The sequence below is a fragment of the Arvicola amphibius genome, chromosome 11 (assembly GCF_903992535.2).
Source record: "Arvicola amphibius chromosome 11, mArvAmp1.2, whole genome shotgun sequence".
Lineage (NCBI taxonomy): Eukaryota > Metazoa > Chordata > Mammalia > Rodentia > Cricetidae > Arvicola > Arvicola amphibius.
The window spans coordinates 114,070,431-114,091,779 of NC_052057.2; positions in this window are offsets into that span (position 1 = coordinate 114,070,431).

Sequence of the window (21,349 nt, forward strand, 5' to 3'; positions counted from 1 at the left end):
TTCATTAGTAGCCACAATGAATATAGTGCCACAAACAATGTTCTCTCTTCATTCTGTCATGTTTAAAATATCTTTGCCTCATTCCTGTTTATAAGAGTCTGCTGTGTCATTTTTGAGTCACTGTTTTTTAGTTCTTCCTCTCATTGTTAATACTTAATTTTCAAAAGTAACCTTTTATCTGTTTATGAAGGGAAAGCAGAATTACACATGATATATATATATATATATATATATATATATATATATATTCATTCAAATATGTATTCTTCTAAACATTTTTTTCTATTTAAGCTTTGTGGTTGTTTGAAAAAAAAAATGGTTCTAAACAGAGTGGTACCATTAGGAGGGTTTGGCCTTGTTGGAGGAAGTGTATCACTGTGGAGGCAGACTTTGAAATATCATGTATGTTCAAGATACTGCCCGGTGTCTCAGACCACTTCCTGTTGCCTGTGAATCAAGATGTAAGAACTCTCAGCTCCTTCTATAGTACCATGACTGTTTGCATGCTATCATGTCTCACCGTGATGATAATGAACTAGACCTCTGAAATGTAAGATACCACAATTAAATTCTTTTATAGGTGTTGCCATGGTCATAATGTCTCTTTACAACAATAGAAATCCTAACTCAGACAGGATTAATCCTCTAGTTCTGTTTCTAGTTGTCACCAGGAATAGATTCTTACACATGGCTTTAGTTTATCTAAGTTGCCATAACACAATAATGTATACTAGGATTTGTTTTCTCATACTTCAGGAGACTGGATGCTGGAGATGACATTGCAATCCAGGCTGCAATCTGAATAAAGGCTCTTTTCCTTCCTCATAGATAGCCACCATCTTGCTGTGCCCTCACAAGGCAAGGGAAGACTCTGTAAGGTCACCAATTCATCTACTGATAGAACACCGCCAAAAAACTGAATAATTCTTTTATAATAACATACTTTTTCCAAATATGACCACCTTAGGAATTAGGGATTTAATGGGTAGATGGTGGAGTGGAGGGGGGCATCTCCAGCACATGTCATGTATCAATTCTTATGACTTTTTATTTTGATGCCTCTTTCAGTTGGCTGAAGTATGTCTCTCAATAATATATGCACATGAATATCGCAAACCTTCACTGCAGCCACATATATTCTCTTTTGTACAAATAATAATTCAGTTGATGAGAAATTCTTGGCTCACATTGCTCCCTTGAAAGTTAGGAGAGAATATGGACTCTGTTACGGTTTAGAAATCAGAATCATTTGTGTTTGCCTGTAGAAAGGCAACTTGCTGCTGAGTAATTTCAGATTTATTCTTCATGCAGATGAGTGAACAAGGCTGTCTAAGTCGTACTCTTTCCATTAGCATTTCCTGGATGAGTGGAAGTATTTGACCAAAATATACAAATGTTACTAATGTCAGGGGTCTTTTCCACTTACACAGAATTATAACCTCTGTCCATTGGTCACTTTCTTCCTTACAGTATTTATAATTTAAGCTGAATCTTCCTCTTTCTCTGCCTTTTATAGTGTTTAGTGTTCTTTCTTTTTTCTTTCTTTCTGTCTCTGGAATCATTTTGCAACTTCAAGTCCATACCATAGTTTAACATTTGGATCATTTCATTTCTCTTATAAAACCTAGTTCCCATACAGACTTGGCTTCTTTCATTCTAGCAGTTCCCTTAAATTCTCATGTATCACACTGTCTTTTTTTTTTTTTTTTTTTGGTTTTTCGAGACAGGGTTTCTCTGCAGCTTTTTTAGAGCCTGTCCTGGAACTAGCTCTTGTAGACCAGGCTGGCCTCGAACTCACAGAGATCTGCCTGCCTCTGCCTCCCGAGTGCTGGGATTAAAGGCGTGCGCCACCACCGCCCGGCTCTTTGTAAGGGGAGCTGGTCAATGTGTGGGTGCCCCTGGGTCCCCTTTGGTCACTTCTCACAGGCCTAATTAATGTAATTCCTACCTGAGTCCCATTTACAACAGGTACCCATGGTTTTCTCTGTAGAAACTCAACATTCTCTCCTGAGAGCTTCCCTATATTTGGTGAATATAGGGAATATATTTACCTATATTTTGTGAATAGCTTATGCTTTCTTGAGCCTTCAGGGATGGTGGGACCTCTTATAAGAATCCTGTTGCGGAAACAGTGCTTCCATGTAACCTGACAGGGCAGACGAGAAGAAAGCTCCTGTGCTTTGCTGATACAGCACAAGGAACCAGGCACACTGAGCCTTTCTTTTTCAGGTGTGTGTGTGGTTTCTAAATAAAATAGAAAAAGATCCTGGAGGACATTCTTTATCATATTTTGTCTCCTATGCTGGTAAGAAAACTGATACATGTTCAGCAAACCTTTAGTTACCTCTAGGGGTAACTTTCAGGGTGCTTTCAGAGTTCTGCCATTCCTCATTTGTTCCCACTGCCCATACACTCCAAGTACAGATTTGGAAAGACTATATAATCTTCTTTGTCACCTGTTTTAGTCACTTTTAATTTCTGTGATGAAACACTATGAACAAGGCAACTTACACAGAAGGCATTTGATTGGATTTATGATTTCAGAGAGGTACAGTCCACAATGGCAGAGCAATGGCAAGATGGGGCCCTATCCTCCTTTTTGATACTTCAAATGTTGCTGCAGGCATGCTCATGGTTCACTATAGAAAACTGATAGAGACTCAAACACAAAATCATGTACAGAAAAGTAGATGAAGCCTTTTTCTAGTATTAGTTAGTACTCTATATGACCATTAATATCATGACAAAAAGTTTAATATATATTAATACATATAAACTTATAAATTCTGAGATGATTTATACCTTAAGAACAGTATTAAAGAGTCAATATAAAACAAAAAGGCATGAGATTAGTGGCAATAAAATAGTCCCTGAATATTTGTTTTTCTTCTGTCCCATATCAGGTGGCTCTTGTAACATGAAACAGAGATTTTGGATTTTATTTTAATAAACATGCTTGCGTTTAGAGAAGGAGAAAAACACACTCCAACTCTAAAGCCAGCTTTAATCTTTAACTAGACTGGAACTACAAAAAGACCATTTGCATTATATGTCTGTAGAGAAATAAATATTTAGGTGAGTTATAAAATTTTATCATATTGGAAATGTGATATACCAATAGGCCAATCTACTCTAATTTTTCTGAATGACTTGTCTTTTTTCTTTAGATGTCTAGTTTGTCCAATGTTCTTTGGATTTCTTAGTTGGTGACCTTTATTCCCCTGAAAAGACAAAAACAAAACCCTACCACAACATTAGTTTTGAAGAGGTTCTCTTTTGGCAAGTTATGGGTTAGTTTAGATTAAACGGCCATGCTTTTCATCTCTTCTAATTAAGGGGAGTCTCTTGTTCAAATAAAATCTTTATCAAATTTGACAGTATCCGTAGCATTTCTTCTCCTGTAGAAACAAAAGAAAAACCCCTTCCCTAATGTAAGATGTGTCTTGGGTCCCATTCTGAGATCAGACATCTTTAAAGTATACCAGCTGATTTAATTCCATAGTTTTATCTGCTGTCCAATGTCTCTCTGAAAATGTTCCTTTCTCATTAACATTTATAAAATTCAAAGTTAATAAAGTGTTATGCAATCATTTCTGGGGGATCTTTATCATCCCTTTCTGTTTATTTAGCATATCCTTTAGAGTTCCATTTGATCTTTCTATAACTGCCTGCCCTGCAGGATTTGTGAGGTATACCTGTAATATCCTTTATATTATAATAGGCAAAAAACTGTTTTATTTCCTTAGAGACATACGCTGGAGCTTTGTCTGTCTTTATTTGTGCAGGTATAGCCATGATGACCATATTTTCTAGCAAATGTGTGATTATTAAATCAGTCTTTCCCAAACTCAAAGCAGTTGCCCATTAAAAACCTGAATAGGTACCAATGGTGAGGTGTACATATTTTAATTTTCCAGATTCTATAAGTGGAACACGTTATCTGCCAGGTTTTTTCCTTTGAGTACACTTTGAGTTACTTCCTGAAAGTAATAATGTTTGTCTGTATAAAATATAAGTAGGACATTTCCTTATAATTTCCTTAGCTTGTTGCTATATGATGTAAAAGTCTTTTTTAAACCTTTGCTTTTGGCATAATTTTTTTATGAAATTCTGAGGCCCCCAGCACATTTCCAATCAATAACTGATTTCTGCATTGCCTTATTATAGAGAACATGGCAGACCCATATGGGATAAGATGTGTATTATGTAGATAAAATGATTCCTATTATTGATTGTATCTTTTAACTGAATAAATAATAAACCCAATTTTGTATTATCTGGTATACATTCAAAGCTTTCAATATGCAAAACAACTCTTTCTGCATATTTCAAATCAGTAACTAAGTTGAGAAGTTCTGTAAAAGCCTTTGGAACCATGAGACTAGCATGTACTTTTGACTTTTGAACAGAATCATAAGGGCTTTGATCCACTTTACTTTAAATTTTCCAGTTTATAGCCTGACTTTCCTAATTTATTTGCATCAGTATAGAATGTAGGGCTACAGTCATTGCTACTTCCCATACAATGTGAGGAAGGATCCAGCTAGTTCACTTTATAAGTTGAATTCTCCTGCTTTTGAGATAGCTGTTGTTAATCTTTCCCAAAAAATTAACTGCAAGCTCTTTACCAAAGTTCATTTTCTGCCCATAATTAGTCAATTCCATTATTATTAAAAGGTACTACAATTTCTGCTGGGTATTCCTGCTAATTGACAAATTAAAAATTGTCAATTTTCCTTTTACAATTAAATCAGAGGCCTTTTCCACATAAGTTTTAAATTTTTTTATTTGATCAATGGTAAAATGATTCATTCTAAGATAATATCTTCCCTCTGCATTAAAATTCCTGTAGGGGAATATTTGGAGGGTTAAGAATGCAATTAAGATTTAGATCCCCATGATACCCATGTGACTTCTGTAATTTCTCTTCTATCAAAGCCAATTCTCTCTCAGTTTCAGCTGATAATTTTCTGAGACTATTTAAATCCTTGTCACCATCTAAGGTTTTATTTAATTTAATTAGTTCATTAGGTTTTATCCCAAAAGTGGACCATAGATTAAAAATGTCTCCTAGCAATCTTTGGAAAACATTAAGGGTTCGAAATCAATCTCTCCTAGTTTGCACCTTTTAGGGTCTAATTCTTTCCTAAACCTATTTTATAGCCTAAATAATTAGTAGAATCTCCTCTTTTTATTTGTTCATGAGCAATTTGTAATCCCCACAAGGCAAAATTTTCTTTATTTCTTCAAACATTCTTTCTATAGTATCTACTTTTGAATCAGATAGTAAAATGTCACCCATGTAATGGCAAACTACAGACTGAGGAAATTGCTTGTGTATTATTTCCAATAGTTGACTTACAAAATATTGGCACAGGAAGGGACTATTTAACATTTCCTGTGGAAGAATCTTCCATTGATATTTCTTAAACAGCTGAAATTATTGTAAATAGGCACTATAAAGGCAATTTTTTCTTTGTTTCTTTCCTGTAAAGATATAATGAAGAAACAATCTTTTAAATCAAAAGCTATGAGGCCATCCTTTAGGCAATAGAAAAGCCAGAGGAATTCCAGACTGTTAGAGAGCCCATTGGCTGAATCACCTTATTAACAACTATTAAATCTGTTATTAATCTCCATCTTCTAGATTTCTTTTTAACAATAAATACAGGAGAATTCCAAGAACAGGTTGGTTTGTCAATGTGCTGAGTATTTAGTTGCTCCTGTGTCAGCTGCTCTAAAGCCTGTTGTTTTTCTGTTGTTAAAGGTCATTGTGCAATCCATACAGGTTTGTCTGTCAACCATTTTAAAGGTAGGACTGTTGCTGCCTGGTAGATCACTAGTCTAGCTAGGTCACATGGTATGGAACTTACCCCCATGCCCTTAAAACTCCCATTTTGTTTTTGGGATCTGAAGGTAGCTAGTGACACTGATCTTTCTGTTTGATGCCCCTCATGGTTACATAGGCTATGGTCCTCTCTCCTCTTTCTCTCCCCTCTCTATTTTCTCTCTCTCTCCCAATATTCCAGGAACCAAAGGCTGTTTTCCTGCAGAACCCTCATCATTTATACATAGTTGTTATACTTCTCCTAAGGAAGCTTTGCCTCAGACCTGAAGGTTTGCTCCTCCACTACAGGCTATGGTGGTGTATCGTTCATGAGAAAAATCCTCTGGAAAGTAATTCATCTTAGTTCTCCTCTTCTAAGATCCTCTTGCTTATTCTAACACATAGGTTTGTCTCTATTGTAACTAATATGTAAAAACATTAGCACCCCTGCCTGTATCCCCTTCCATCAATATTTATTATGAATCAGTCCTCCCCTAATCCTTTACAGGTAAGGAACTAGTCAGATGAGGGAACCATAACTGCCTCTTCCCCAGCCTGCTCTCTAGTGTAGGACTGGTGTGGTTGAGAAAGCAAGTAGTCAATGGGAAGGAACTCCTATGCATCTTGTTTTCTTTTTTGTTGGTGATGATGATGTTGTTTGCTACTTTGGACATGCCAGAGCCTGCTAGGGTCCTGGAACTCATGGGTCAAAAGATGGCTCATGTTTAAGGTAAAAGTGCTTCTGCTTTATGGGACTAAATATCTACCATGGCCTGCTTTAATTTGTCATTCATCTCTACTAGTCTCACAGCTGAAAACTTGTGGAAATAATGGTCTTTCTGTCTTCAATTTTGACAGAATTCTAAATGTCATGTTACTTTAAGTGTTTTGTGAAACACTCAGGGGCCGCAATGCAGGAGGCATTTCAAATAAGCATCAGCCTGGCTTACACCATTCACTGCAAGAAGCATAGGGATTCTGCCATAAAAACAGAAAGATGACGATGGGGAATTTCCCCTTGAGCCATCCGTACAGGAAAACAGCTGACATCTAACATGCCAAGGTGCACTCTAGGCATTTCTTCTCTGAAATAAAATGCAGGCATAAGTTGAAAGAAACCAAGTTTCAATGCCTGCTTCTGCCCTTTCAGGACTGAGTTATCCTCTAATGAGTTCTTTACCCAAGTAGCCCCATGCTTGGTGCAGGTTGGTCTGCAATATGTTTTCATTCCAGCCAGCCCAAAGTACATTAGAGAAACATCACACTGCTTGCCAGAAGCGGCTGGCATTATCACAATTCCCATCTCCAAATCCTGTCACCACTGGTGTTTAGGGTTTTCCGAGTCATTGAGGGAGCACCGAGGTCAAAAGTTTTAGAAACATAAGAAGATTTGAAGTTATTTGTTGGATCGTGTAGCATCAACAGAGTGTTCCAGCATGAAATGTAGGAATAAATGAAACTGTCTCAGAAATGTTCCAGAATCATGAATATTAATAAGCAAAATCACCCCCATACATGGGATAGACTCTCCCCAGGTCCTCTGGACGTGAACCTTTCTGTAGCCTCACATTTCTGCTTGCTGTTTTATTGCATTTAGGATCTTCAATGGCTCTTGTTTTTCATCTTGGCATCTGAAAATAAATCCTACTTTTATGGAAAGAGTTTTAATGGTGATGGTGACTAATGAAAACATGAATGTTTGAAGTTTCAAAGTCCTGCCAGGATCAACACTAGGCTGTTCTATTGAGGTAGATTTTATATCCTGATTTTAACTGAAAAGCTTTGCTCTAATCTTCTCCATAAAGCATATTGAAGATGTGACGTCACCTGCTATAACAAACACCTGGGCCTTACAGGGCTTTCTGTCCAGGAATTCCTGTGCTAATTTGCTGTTTATTGAGGTTACATGAGGTTTTCTGCCTTCGGGCTGGTTTCCTTGTGTTCATAAATTGCCTCTATGAATTTCTAGAGTTAAGGCAATAACTTCTGTAGCAATTTTACAAAATGAGTTCATCTTAAACCCTTTGCTCTTGCCTTTTTCTCAAGAGTAAAGTCAGAAATGTTCCATTTAGGGTAGTTATTAAATAGGTTTCATTCATTTGAAGATGCTATCTATGTGTAAAGCTGCTCAGATGGCACAGAAGAATTTGTTGCAAATAAAACCAAGGCAATTTAAATGCTGACAGAGGAAAGGAGGGACTGGAGCAAAGCATGTGCCCTGCCTGGTTTTGTCTCAGTATCTTCTCTAAAGTGCTCAGAAGCCAGATCAGGGTGGGCACAGGTGGATAAAAAGCATGTTGAGGGCTGGAGAGATACCTCAGTGCTTAAGAGCCCTGGCTGCTCTTCCAGAGGACACAGGTTTGATTCCCAGCACCAGCATGGAAGCTCACATCTCTAACTCTTGTTCCAGGGAATCCAATACTCTCCTGTGGCCTGAATGGGCACCAGGCATGCACAAGATGCACAGATATACACCCAGTCACAACCCTCATTCACATATAAAGTAAAAAAATCTCAAAAAAATTTCAAGACTCTGCAGTGAATCGGTGCCATGTTAGTCATTTGATCATACCTGAAAAAGTGGTGTTGAGCTTATTTCTAGTGAAGATAACTGTTGTGTGTGGCACCTTATGATAGGACAGTTTTCTACTGCTAAAGTTAAATATAAGTTTATTGAATAACCATAACTAATTGGATTGAATAACCATAACTAATTGAGCTGGTATTGTTAGCCTGTTATTCTGGGTTTACAAATAACATTTTTGGGAATGGCAAGATTCAGTACTTTTCCAAATTCATACAACTCAGCAGCGCAAGAGTTGGGAATGGGATCCCTAGACTTCTCCAACGCCAAACTTACACCATCTCCTAGAGTTATTTTAACATCTGGTAACTGTAGCAATAATACTGACCAAAATCTTACCAACTACGATGACAAAGTTTAAGGAACAAAATGAGAAGCTGGACAGAGGAAGCATCAGGAAGACCCTAGCCTCATCCTAGCTGAAGCAGGGATTCAAAGATTATAGATGGTACATAGTCCATATTCATTAAGCTAGCACTGTGCTCACTTTTGTGCTCTGCCAAGTCAGGATACAAGAGAGACCTCATTGCTATTACCAAGGAATGAAATATTTCTATCCGAAGTGATGACACTTGCAGACCCTCAGGGGTTTTATGTTGAATGAGTTGACTGACTTCTCCTGTGAAATAAAATATGTGAACAAGAAAATGAAGACATCTGCTGTGGGTAGAGGTATATTTAGCTAATCAAAGTCAGTTGACTAAAGCAAAACACTCATTTATAGAGAAAGCAAGTAGGCAGAATCTCCAAGCAGTAAAAGACATACCATCAGTGGCAGAAAAAAATGACTGACAGTCCTTTAAGTTCTTTATGAGACTTTCTTTTTTTAAAAAATGTATTTGGAAATTACAAAAGAGAAAGAGAGTAGATAATTTATTTTTAAACTATTCCAACTGCCCACCCCCCTCCAGCTACCACCTGCTGCTGGATAGGCCCGAGAGGCATGGGTGAAGGAGAGCTGGCAGGCTGACCAACTCATCTACCCCCCAGGACAAGATCCAGGACTTTGAGTTGACCCACCCTAACATATACTCCATCTATGAGCTGCTGGAGCATGGGAAGGGGCCAGCCCTGCAGAACCAAAGCCACGGGATCTCATGACTCGGGGCAACAGCAGGATATCTGAGGGAAGTCTCAATGAGAGTCCAGTATTGATGGTGTAGCAGAAGCTAGAAGCCTTGGACCAGACCAATAACTAAATGCAATGAACATCTGCAAGTAAATCTATTTAGACCAAAGTGTATATTATGTGACACACTTCAGCTTCCAGTGCCACTACAATGAGTGAATATGTGATGGAGAGGCAGAAGGGATGGAGGAGCGGAAGAGATGGAGGAGCGGAAGAGATGGAGGAGCGGAAGAGATGGAGGAGCGGAAGAGATGGAGGAGCGGGAGAGATGGAGAAGCAGAAGGGATGGAGAAGCAGAAGGGATGGAGGAGAAGAGATGGAGGAGCGGAAGAGATGGAGGAGCGGAAGAGATGGAGGAGCGGAAGAGATGGAGGAGCGGAAAAGATGGAGGAGAAGAAGAGATGGAGGAGAAGAAGAGATGGAGGAGTGGAAGAGATGGAGGAGCGGAAGAGATGGAGGAGCGGAAAAGATGGAGGAGCGGAAGAGATGGAGGAGAAGAAGAGATGGAGAAGCAGAAGGGATGGAGAAGCAGAAGGGATGGAGGAGAGGAATGGTGCACACACAACAGAACTGGAGATGCTGCAGCTATGACGGGTGTGAGAGAAGGCTGCAGTTGAGAGGAGCAGGTCATTGTGCAGAGGGGCTAGCTAGATTGTCTTATTTTTACTTTTTATTTTCTTTTGTGTGGGAGAATACAAGGTTAGAAGGCTGATATTGAGTGACCAGGAAATAAGCGGGATTAAAGTACATGATGTGAAATCCCCAAAGAACTAAACAAAATATGTAAAAAGAAAACTGCCCCAACTAAGCAAGATGTTTCAAACTCTATCCCTGTGGCATTGATTCATTAGAAAATGAGATGTGAGGGACCTGGTTCATACTACATAATCAGATATCAAATGAAATGAATGAATGGATGAATACTAGATTCATCCAGCAACTGGTCTACAGTAAATCCTATAATTTAGCCCTCTCTGTTGGTGTTTTCAGTCATAGTATGCAAGTTTTGAATTCATTTTCTAGGGATGCCATAAGAAAGTACCCCAAATTGAGTATCTTAGAACACCAGAAATGTATTGACCAATAGTCCTAGAAACAAGATGTCTAAAGTCAAGGAGCCTGAAGTTGTGAATGGACAATCCTTACCTCTTTAGCTCCTGATAGCTAAACATGCACGTGGCCTGTGGAAGTAGTAGTCATCAATGCCTGTCTTTTTCCAATGTCTCTTCACATAATCTTTCCTATATGCATGTGTTTGGATTTAAACTTAACTTTTGTATAGGATACCAATTACATGGACCGGGGCCATCCTCAATGAACCAATTTTAATGCAGTTGCTTCTATAAATTCATTAAGTCCACATAAAGTTCCATTCTGAAATACCTTTAAATTTTTAAGATACCTTCATTTTTCATACTTGGCATTCATGTAATAAAATGCCTTACACAACAACTCATGAAAATGCTAATGAGTTTATGAGCTCAATGTCAAGACAGCCTAAGGTAGCCAACATTGGCAGCATCCCCTCCTGGCCGACAGCCATGATTGGAGGCAAGTAGTTAGATCTCAGGAAACAGAGAGAGATGAGGTCAAGCCTTGCTTGAGTGTGTACATCCATTCTGGGTTTTTGGAGAACTCCCTTCAGAGAGCATGGCCCCGTGAGCCAAGGACTTCTCACTCAACTCCTCCCTTAAAGCTGCTCCAACATTTTCCCATGACCACCATCTTCGGGACAGAAATTTCAGTCAGAGTGGAGTCTCCATGAACACTCAAGCCATAAGCAAACCATAGAAGGACCTGTGTTATATAAGTTATACCCTTTGTAAGAACGTGATTTTGACTTATAGCCAACACCTGTCCATTCTCGTCACCTTCCATACTTGGCAAAAACCTTAGAGTTGACTAGAGAGAAGAACTTCTTGACCTCAGTCCTGCAGAGCAGGAAGAAACATGGTATGAACTCCTGTAACTCAGCACAGGTACGCGTGTCATGGGTTTACTGCTCTCACCAGATAAACCTTCTAAAACCCCACCTCACCATCGGAGTTGGTCCCTAAGGGACAATTGTATTTGGGTGAAAGAGTGGTGGATATCAATCTGCAGGAAAAACTAGAAAATTCCTATGGTTGTTCTCAACTGATCTCTCCCATTATATTAATGAAGAAATAGAAATCTAAGCCTAGTCAAAAGTGACCAGGAAAATAAATTACAAAAATGCAATTAAGAACAGAGATAACATCTCCTCCCAGGGCTTCTCAGCTTTCTCTGTTCTTAATTGCATTTCTTTTCTTGATGTGTGAATCTTTGCTTGACTAACATTTTCATCAACGATTCACACATCAAGAAAAGAAACAAATGAATCTTGAATGACCACTAATAAAATATTGACTAAAAAAGTAGTGGAATCCTCAAAGGCTGAGTGTAGAAGCACCAATATTTAAAGCACATGAATGGTGAATAACAAGAGAGATGCTCACTAAAAGCTCAAAAGTAGAATATTTCATGTGATAACAATTTTGAAATGTAATTAATACATACTTAAACTATTTATACAAAACAAATTTTAAACATCACAAATTTTAAAACCATATTTCAAAATATGCACATACATATACATTTTTAGGATAGCAAGTACAACCACTGACCCCATTTAGTTGCCTCCCCCTAGACTTGTTCAGTGTACAACCTCCTCAGACATCTGAGTTAGGCTTGACTAATAGGAGGTCTTGGTCTCCAGCTTAATCCCATGTTCCTCTCTGCTTACCCAATGGAAATCTGGTGCTAATGATTTATAGTCCTGAGCCCCAGGACACCCTGAGCTGTTAGCCTCATCCCCAGGGTCTTAAGTGTCTTTCAAAATCAAGACCTTTATCATTTTAGCCCACCTCCTTACTGGTGCCCATACTGTTTTCCAAGGATGAGTTTGCTAACAGCATTCACTCCTTGCAGAATTAATAAACAAAATCTACATTTCAAGCTCTAGCTCATTCCAGAGATGCAGAGATGAGTAAGACCTGCACTTTACCTCTAAGTCAGTATCAGCTTATTTAACAGACCTTTCTTGATAGCCAAGAAATATATAAACCCTTTGCCATTTGTGCCAAGGCCCTTAAGTACCTTTTCTTTCATCCGTCACATGTCTCCTCTTAGACCCAAATCTATAATGGGCTATATGCGAGCTTCACCGCTGTGTAAAGTTAGACACATAAGAGGCATCTGAGGAATAGTCCTTGAGTGACAAGGAGACTTGCCTACTGATGCAATAGAAGAATGGCAATATGGTCTGAACACACGCAGAAGAGATCTGCTAGAGTGAAGCGGTAAGACAACGGAGGGCTCTTGCCATTTTGCTTCCTTTGGCAGTGCTGAGAGCAGAACCTTGTGCCTCAATCATGCCAGGAATGTGCTCAACAAGCTGACATTTGCCCCTAGTTCAACCATCTTCTTTTTGTTCAGCATTTTGTGTTTCCTAGGAGCTATTACAGGATGGGAGGTGTAAGGGGACAAACTGATCAAAGTAATATTCTCAAAGAGTTTGATCTAATGGTTGAATGCTGTTTTGTAATAGCTATTTGTTTTCTATTGTGTATTTCTTAAAATATCAGCAAGCTATTAACTCTACTAGCAAGGCAAAGTCAGTCAGTCATCAATGACTGCCAGCCTAGGGCATTTCAAGGCTTTCTTTTTCCTTTGCATTTAATTTTCTTCTTTTTAAACACTATTCTTTTTCCCATTATCTCCGCTCTGGAACAAAGAATTTAGAAGTTTACAAATAACATGCAGACCTCAGCTGAATTTTTATTATGCTGGTAGTTTAAAAAATGTTCATTTTCAATTCAATAGAATCCAGAATCTTAAATGCCAGATAATTGAGGATATATGAAAAAAACAAACATTTGCTTCCCAACAGCCAATTCTCCCACTGCCATTAGTGATAGAACCTTGATTTGACTGTGAAGCAGTGCTCTGAGAAATAGTTTAGTTTCCACATTGTACACTCAGGGTTCTGATGGGAGGCAGAACCATTTCTTCAGGTGAGCCTTGCTTCTGCTGCTGATGCTTGGCCTGATGGCCCCTCCTACAGCCAGTTCTGCTACTCTGCTAAGCTGCTTTTCAGGTGGGGTTCTCACTGAGCAGACCGATCAGATGTTACTGCCAACCTCAGAAGGGAGTCTTGGCAAAGTTGTAGCCTCAAAAGCTATGTAAAGAAGTCCATCTAGCCCTGCTGGTTGGGTTTGGCCACCGTGACACAAATCTAGACACATATGCGAAGATGAAATCACAATTGAAAAGTTTCCTCCGTCAGGTTGGTGTGTTGGCATGTCTATGAAGCATTGCCTTGGTTAATGATTCATGTGGGTGGATCTAGCTAGTGCTACCTCTGGGAAGGGGTGGATCTAGCTGGTGGTACCTCTGGGTTGGTGGTCCTATGTTGTATAAGAAAGCATACTGAGCAAGCTCTGGGGAGAATAAGCCTGTAAGCAGTGTCCCTCTATGACCTCTGCATCAGTTCCTACCTTTAGGTTCCTGCCCTATTTGAGTTCATGTCCTGACTTCTCCAAATAATTTACTGTGGTCTGGACATGTAAGCCAATTAAAGTAAACCTCCCCAGGTTGCTTTTGGTCTTGGAGTTTATCACAGCAACAGAAAGAAAATTAGAAGAGTATTTTTCCTTCTTCCTGCCCATTATGAGTGAGTTACGCCAACCTCAACTTAAGCTATCTTTCTTAATGCTTATAAAATAAAATATATACTAACTAAAAGAATTGTATTAAGATTTCAGGACTGTTGTGAGCAGACTTCAGCTGCCTTGGTGGTGATCATTGTATGGAGCTATTTGCTTATTCATTTACTACATAACCCCTGAAATCTGCGGACAGCTTTTTCCAAAAGAGGAATTGCATCCATTGTAATGATGTTCTGGCTCCTTTCTTTGGCAGGTATTCACAAACAGAGAGATGGTAGACTTTAGGTTTCTAGAAGTGTAAGGATCGATAGCTAGCTAATTCTGGAAAGCTGTTTGTAAAATTCAAAATGCGATGATTTCTTATATCTTCTAAAAAATGGAACGCACGGTGTGCTTCTACTTTTAAAATGTTAAGAATAATGTTACATACTGCTGTAATTGTGTGACCAATCAGCAGAATGGCATCTTGACAGGAACTCCTTCTTGCAAGCATCACACTTGCTCTGTGTTCAGGTGCACAGCTGGTTGTTCCTACCCTGCTACTCGCTGGCAAGCTCAAGCTGACCTCCTGACATTCAAAACCAAAGGCCATAGCTTCTTCCCTGACCAGTATCAGAACTACATAATCTCATTATATTCAGGGGCCTTGCAAGTTTTTCTCTGTCCACACTCAAAAGCTGAACTGTGAAGTGATTAAAATTCACTCAAAGCTCCAGAAGTAATCATCATTGGAATTGTCTAAGTTCTTGCCCTGAATATAAATGAAATTAAGAGAAAACAAAGCATTATTCTCTGTCAGCACGCCCTTTCCAGCCCCCTTTATTATAGCTTAATTCAATATTCTGTTCACTACTGAAATAGAGAGTAGGGACAGGACAGTCCCAAGTTTCTTCATCCTTACTGGTAAGATTTACTTAAGGACATTGTACATTAAGGGTAGACCTCACAAATTATGAAGTATTTAATTCCAGGGTAAAAACACAGCAAAGGAATGTATATGCTTTCCAGAAATAACTTACCTAATATGTTCAATAATTTTGCCAAAATACATACAAACATTTTAATATCCAAGTATAAACCTGTGGTTTATGACATTAGCCTTTTAGAAATGTACAGATTTCAATTCTTTGTATACTTACACATGGCCAGCTTCTTGTTGCTTTTGAGTAGGTCAGGATGAATACATTGGGTAAGGATGTTATTATCCATCTCTTTTCAGCGTCCATTTGCAACCCTTCTCCCATCAGCCATTGCAAAGTCTTCAGCTCCACAGTGATCTAGCCCCTCCATGAAGCTAGGCTGGAGCGCCTTTTCTTGCCCTCTAAGCTGGAGCCTTCAAATAATGTTTTGTGTGATTTCAGCTCAACATGAGGTGTGTCTAATGCTTGCCTGACTTCCAAAACACCAGCAGTGCCCCCAGAAATAGACAAGAACAAGTGTGCCTCTCACAGTTTGCCTCAGTGCTTAGTCAGACTCTTAATTTAGCCATTCTAGGACCTTCTTCCCAGGTTGAGGTGTCTATACTCTAGGGCCCCGTGTATTTGATTGTAAAAGTAGATTTTAAGTGCACATAAATCTGTTACCTTCTGCCACATCTAGTGTGATGACCTATTTGGGTTCCAGCAGCAACTGTGATCAAAGTGGACCATAAAAGGCCATCTGAAGGACAAGCGAAAGCCCCATGTCTGTCCTCGTTGCTCTCATGTGGGTAGGTCATGCTGTAGAGCAGGCCTTCACATCCAGGTGATGCTCAAGGTTAGATGAGACTCAGCCAGGCTCCAGGACTCCAACATCTGCTGCTGTAGCACAAAAGTCAGCAGCAGAGAATGACAGTAGCAAACAGAACTGTGTGGTGCTAGGATGCAGGCATTGAGCTTCAACAACAGATTAGACAATGGCTCCGGCAGCCCTCTGCGTAGCCTCCCTTCTTAAGGAGAGCAAGAGTGCATGAGAATGAAACCCAGTTCTTGTCCTCAAGGCTTAGAGGAGCTGCTTTCCAGATCTGTCGATCCATCCTCACACAAGTGAACTAAGCCTGGGGTGTCTCAGGCCACCGCTGTCTAAGTCACTTTGAATACTGCATTGTTTCTATCCCTGTAGAGAAATAAAGGTAAACAGAGAATTGGGTGCTTCACGAAGCCTCTTAAATGTATGAGCATCCACATGTCTTCTCACAATATGTAAGATTTTTATACTGTTTAAAAGTCCCAAGGTTTATGTGGCTGGTTGCATGATAGAGTTTCTGTTGGTGAAATAAAGTAACCAAGGAAAAACTTTCCATCAAAGTGTTATAAATGTTAGGATTCTAAGAAGATGAAATTAAAGCGTGCTTGGCTACATTTGAAGCATAAAAACAGGAAAAAAATAAACAAAATCTAAAACGTTAAGTCCCTTGTAAAATCATATAAATCTCGTGGTTTGTATAACTAGCATTGGCTTCTCTGAGTCATTATAACTTGTCCTTTACAATGAATGGCAGGAATCTCTCTTGGCTTGTGGTATTGATGATACCAACATTCAAAGCTGGGCAAAACAGATGGTGTGAGATTGTGCATTCGAATGTTTGCATACATATGTGTGTGTGTGAGTGTATACTATTGCTGTAATAGACACCACGGCTGTTCTCTGTGATGAGTGCCTGTCATCAGGGTGGCAGCACAAAGAAGGTGACAGAAGAAGTTAATAAGATGAAATGAACACATCTTAAAACTATTCTCACTTGTATCTTTCTGCTGCTCCCTGAATTGTGTACTTCCTAATACAACCTTATTTGGAGGAAAGGTCTCTAAAGAGATGCCTAAGATAATATGAGGCTATGGTTCTAATCTAAGATGACTAAGGGAAGATTAAAGTCCAGGTGTTGTGAATAGTAATTTAAGATGGGTTACAGTTGTTTATGCTGTGGAATATTCATTTAGTAATGCAAAGATACATTCTTTTATGTTGCATTTGTTTAACTCTGTGAAGCTGTGTTACTTTGCCTGTCTAAAACACCTGATTGGTCTAATAAAGAGATGAACAGCCAGTAGCTTGGCAGAAGAAAAGATAGGTGGGGCTGGCAGGCAGAGAGGATACATGGAGGAGACATCTGGGAAAGAACAGACCTAAGAGCAAGAGAAGGACTCCAGGGAACAGTCATGCAGCTACACAGCAAGCCATGGAGTTAAAAAGTAAAAATAAATGAATGAATGAATAAATAATAAATAAATAAATAAATAAATAAATAAATAAATAAATAAATAAATAAAAGGTATACAGAAAAAGAAAGCTAAAAGCTCAGAGCCAAAAGATAGTCAGGATATTTAAAGTTAAAAAAAGCTGGCAAGAAACAAGCTATGCTAAATTCAGGCATTCATAAGAAAGAATAAGACTTCGTGTGGATTTATTGAGTGGGGTGGCACCCCCCCCCAACTCCCAAATAGTAAAGAGTGAAAAGCTATCAACTACACCCAGGCACGCACAGAAGGAACTCAAGGCAAAGACAAAAGGAGAAGGCAAACACATATAAGCTAAGGAAAGGGGTCTCAGAGGAAACCATGATCTCGAACATCTGACCTGAAGAACCATGAGTAGCTTCCTGCTGGTGAAGGGCCTAGCCCCTGAACTTTGTTTCAGCCCTGGCAATAATGCCCTCTCCTTAACATCCAATAACTCCTCCTCAAAACAAAGTCAAAGGCTCTTCCAAGACTTAATGACCAATTACTAGTAAAGAGACATTGTCAGCTCACATGTCTTCCACAACCCAAAGCAGTTGGCAGTCTGGAATCACAGGAGGCAAAGCCAAGATGCTGGAACAGGAACATCTGTGGGAGCAGGAGGCACTCCTGAAATGTCTACTATCTCCAAGTCAGTCAGATTACCTCACAGTTCAAAATTTTCCCATGAAAGAAATGTAACACACCTTGCCAAGAAGCGGAAATATCTTTATAGCCATGGGAATGGGTCTATAATGCTGGTGCCAGCAAAACCACTTCCCTTTTAGTCACACAAAAGAACCCTCTTCAAATAGCTACTATGTGATTATAAACAATCAGATGGAAAGAACATTTTTTTCTCCTAAAATCTATTATGCAATGAAATTTCATTTTTTGGCCATCATTTTTATCTCTTGAGATGTGAATCATATCTGTAGTGTACTAAAGAACAATAATATCATTAATAGAAAAATCTACCTACATAAATTCTGTGAGAGCAGATTACTTGAGGGATTTAATAGCATTATTCAAAAAATATGTGCATAACAAATGAAAACCTAATCATGGAAACTGGTAAAAAAAAAATGCACATTTGCCTTTAGTTTCCAGTTGTAAACAGTGACAGGAGATGCTCAGTCAAACATCTGCCTTTTGTACTCAAACTCAGGTGACATTCAATCCCTGTTCTCCTTTGCCTGTGTCCACTGGAACCTTGCTAGTCTTTCCCTTGTGACTTAAAGAACCACCTGCTACACAATGCAAGGAAAGTGAATGTCTTTGGTATAGGAGATGGAACAGTTTCTAAGACGGTATTGAATTCTCAGTTTTGGAACTCTGCAGCCTTCTTGTGATGAAGAGGCAATGTATATACAATGTGAAAATTTGAAAATTAAGGATAGTGTAATAAAAGATGAACAGTACTGGTGAGAAGCTCTATCTAATACTAGCAACAATTTGTCTCAGATTCTTTGTGCATGGAAAAAATAACTCCCTATCAAAGTATTCCATTGCTATAATACTTCGACATAAAAGCATTCATAAATATGTTTTCTTAATTACCAGGTTTTCCATGTCCAAGACTTATTTAATTTCACCAAATTGTCTGATTCTGCCCCTGGGCCATGAGAAGAGTCCGTCACAGGAGAGAGAGAGTGCATGAAGAACTACTGAGCAGAGGAAGGCATGAGTGAGACCTAAGGGTTTGCTCAACTACAGAAAAAGACAAAATCAATACCCCTAATGAGTATCGCCATGTGATATGCTTTTTCCGGAGAGATTTTCAGAAATCTCTCTACTAGGCCCTATTATTTACCTTTTGCTCTGTGTCCTGGCTGGTGTGATGGCAACTTGATACAAGTTAGAGTCATCAGAGAAGAGGGAGCCCCAATTGACAAAATGCCTCCATGAGATCTGGCTGTAGGCAAGGCTGTGGAGCATTTTCTTGATTAGTGACGACTGATGGGGAGGGCCCAGTCCATGTGGATAGACTCACCCCTGGGCTGTTGGTCCCGGGTTCTATAAGAAATCAGGCTAAGCAAGCCAGAGAGGGCAAGCCAGTAAGCAGCACCCCTCCATGGCCGCTGCCTCAGCTCCAGGTTTCACACTCTTCCCTTGTTTGAGTTCTTGTCCCAACTTCCCTTGATTATGAACAGTGATATGGAAGCATAAGCCAAATAAAACCTTTCCTAACCAAGTTGCTTTGGTCATGTGTCAGATCATGGTCCAAGAATAGAGTTGTGTGAGGGGACATTTGAGCGTTTGTTAGAAAATTCCAAGAAAATGAGACATGAGTCTTGGGATCTCAGTTTCTTCAAAAACACAAAACTGTTTTTGGAATATGCTTTCCTGCCCCTCCCTGGTGTATCAGATAGGAATGAATTTGCTTTAGTTTATTTATTACGACTGGCTACTATTATTTGTTTATATGCCTTTATGGAAAACCTTGTCTTTACCACCGGTAGCTTGTCCTTGTGATTGTACACAGCTTGAATTCACAACTTTACTCATGTGACCATTCTCAACCCTCAGAGTACAAACTGCCTGATGTTCTGAATAAAGCTATCTATTGCATGACAATTTAGTCCCCCTCATTTCAGGCTCCTTCTCCCACTCTGGCAGGTTCCTCCACTTTTGGAGTGATAAAAAGTCATGGTCTTCTAGTATAGCACTCGTAACCCTAAGACACTGCGGGAAGATTTGTCCGTGTTAGATACAAGACGTCTGACTTGAAGCAGCTACGCTGGGTGGTTTTTGTCAACTTGACACAAGCCTAGAAATATCTGGGAAGAGGGAATTGCAAAGGAGAAAATGCCTCCTTCAGACTGGCCTGTAGGCAAGCCTATGTGTATTGGTTGGTTGTTGATGTCAGATGGACCCCTGCACTGTGGGCAGTGCCACCCGTGGGCAGGTGGTCCTAGGTTGTATTAGGAAGGAGGCTGAGCAAAGTATGAGGAGTAAGTAATTGAGCGGCACTCCTCCATGCTCTCTGCTTCAGATCCTTCCTCTAGGTTCTTGCCTTGAGTTCCTGCACTGGTGTCCCTCACTGATGGATTTTGACCGGAGAGTGGTAGGCTGCAATAAACTCTTGCATCCTCAAGTTGCATTTGGTGATGGTGTCTTATCACAGCAGTAGAGCCCTAAGACAGCAGCTGATACACAAAGTGAAAGTAGAGGAATTATCTCGGTAATGTAATCAGTGGCAGGTCTTCACAGAAAAATAAACGTATACTTCTTCTCTCCCTTCCTCCCTCTCCTCTTCCCTCTCTATCCCTTTCTCTCCCCCACTCTATCTTTCTTAAGCAACAGCCCTGGATCCTCATCTCAGAAGAGAAAACAAAAATAAAAAAAAGGTGCATACTTTTCTGTACCTCGCAGCTCCATGATATCAATCTGTCTGTAAATAGAATAGAACAGCATCAGCATCATAACATAGTGCTTTTCAAATGATGTTCTGAATTAGCCAGTATCTCTAAGAAGCTAATGGTGTTACATGAAAAAAACGAAAACAACAACTAAAAATCATACTATACAAGTTATTCTGGTTAATGATAAACAAATTCAAAGACATTTGTCACCTTACAGTCTTATTGTGTAAGACAGGACATGACACAGCCCATGTGACAATGGACTACATGTGATCACGAAGTGCCTTGACACTGCCATGACCTGCCTAAAAAGACACTGGCTTTCAGATCATTCTCCAAGTAGCAAGTGATTCAGAGTGGCTTAGAAATGTCTGTGGTGCTCACAAAGAAGTTTTATCATGCAGAGGTAATTCAGGACGCCAGATGAGAGGGAATACAAACTGGAGCAGAGAGGACACCCAGCAAGGACTCGGAGGACAGCCAGGATTTTTCAGAATTTATTAGAAGCAAAAACACTTGCTATAGAACAAAGTCACCAAAATCGAATTCTTGAAACTTGCTT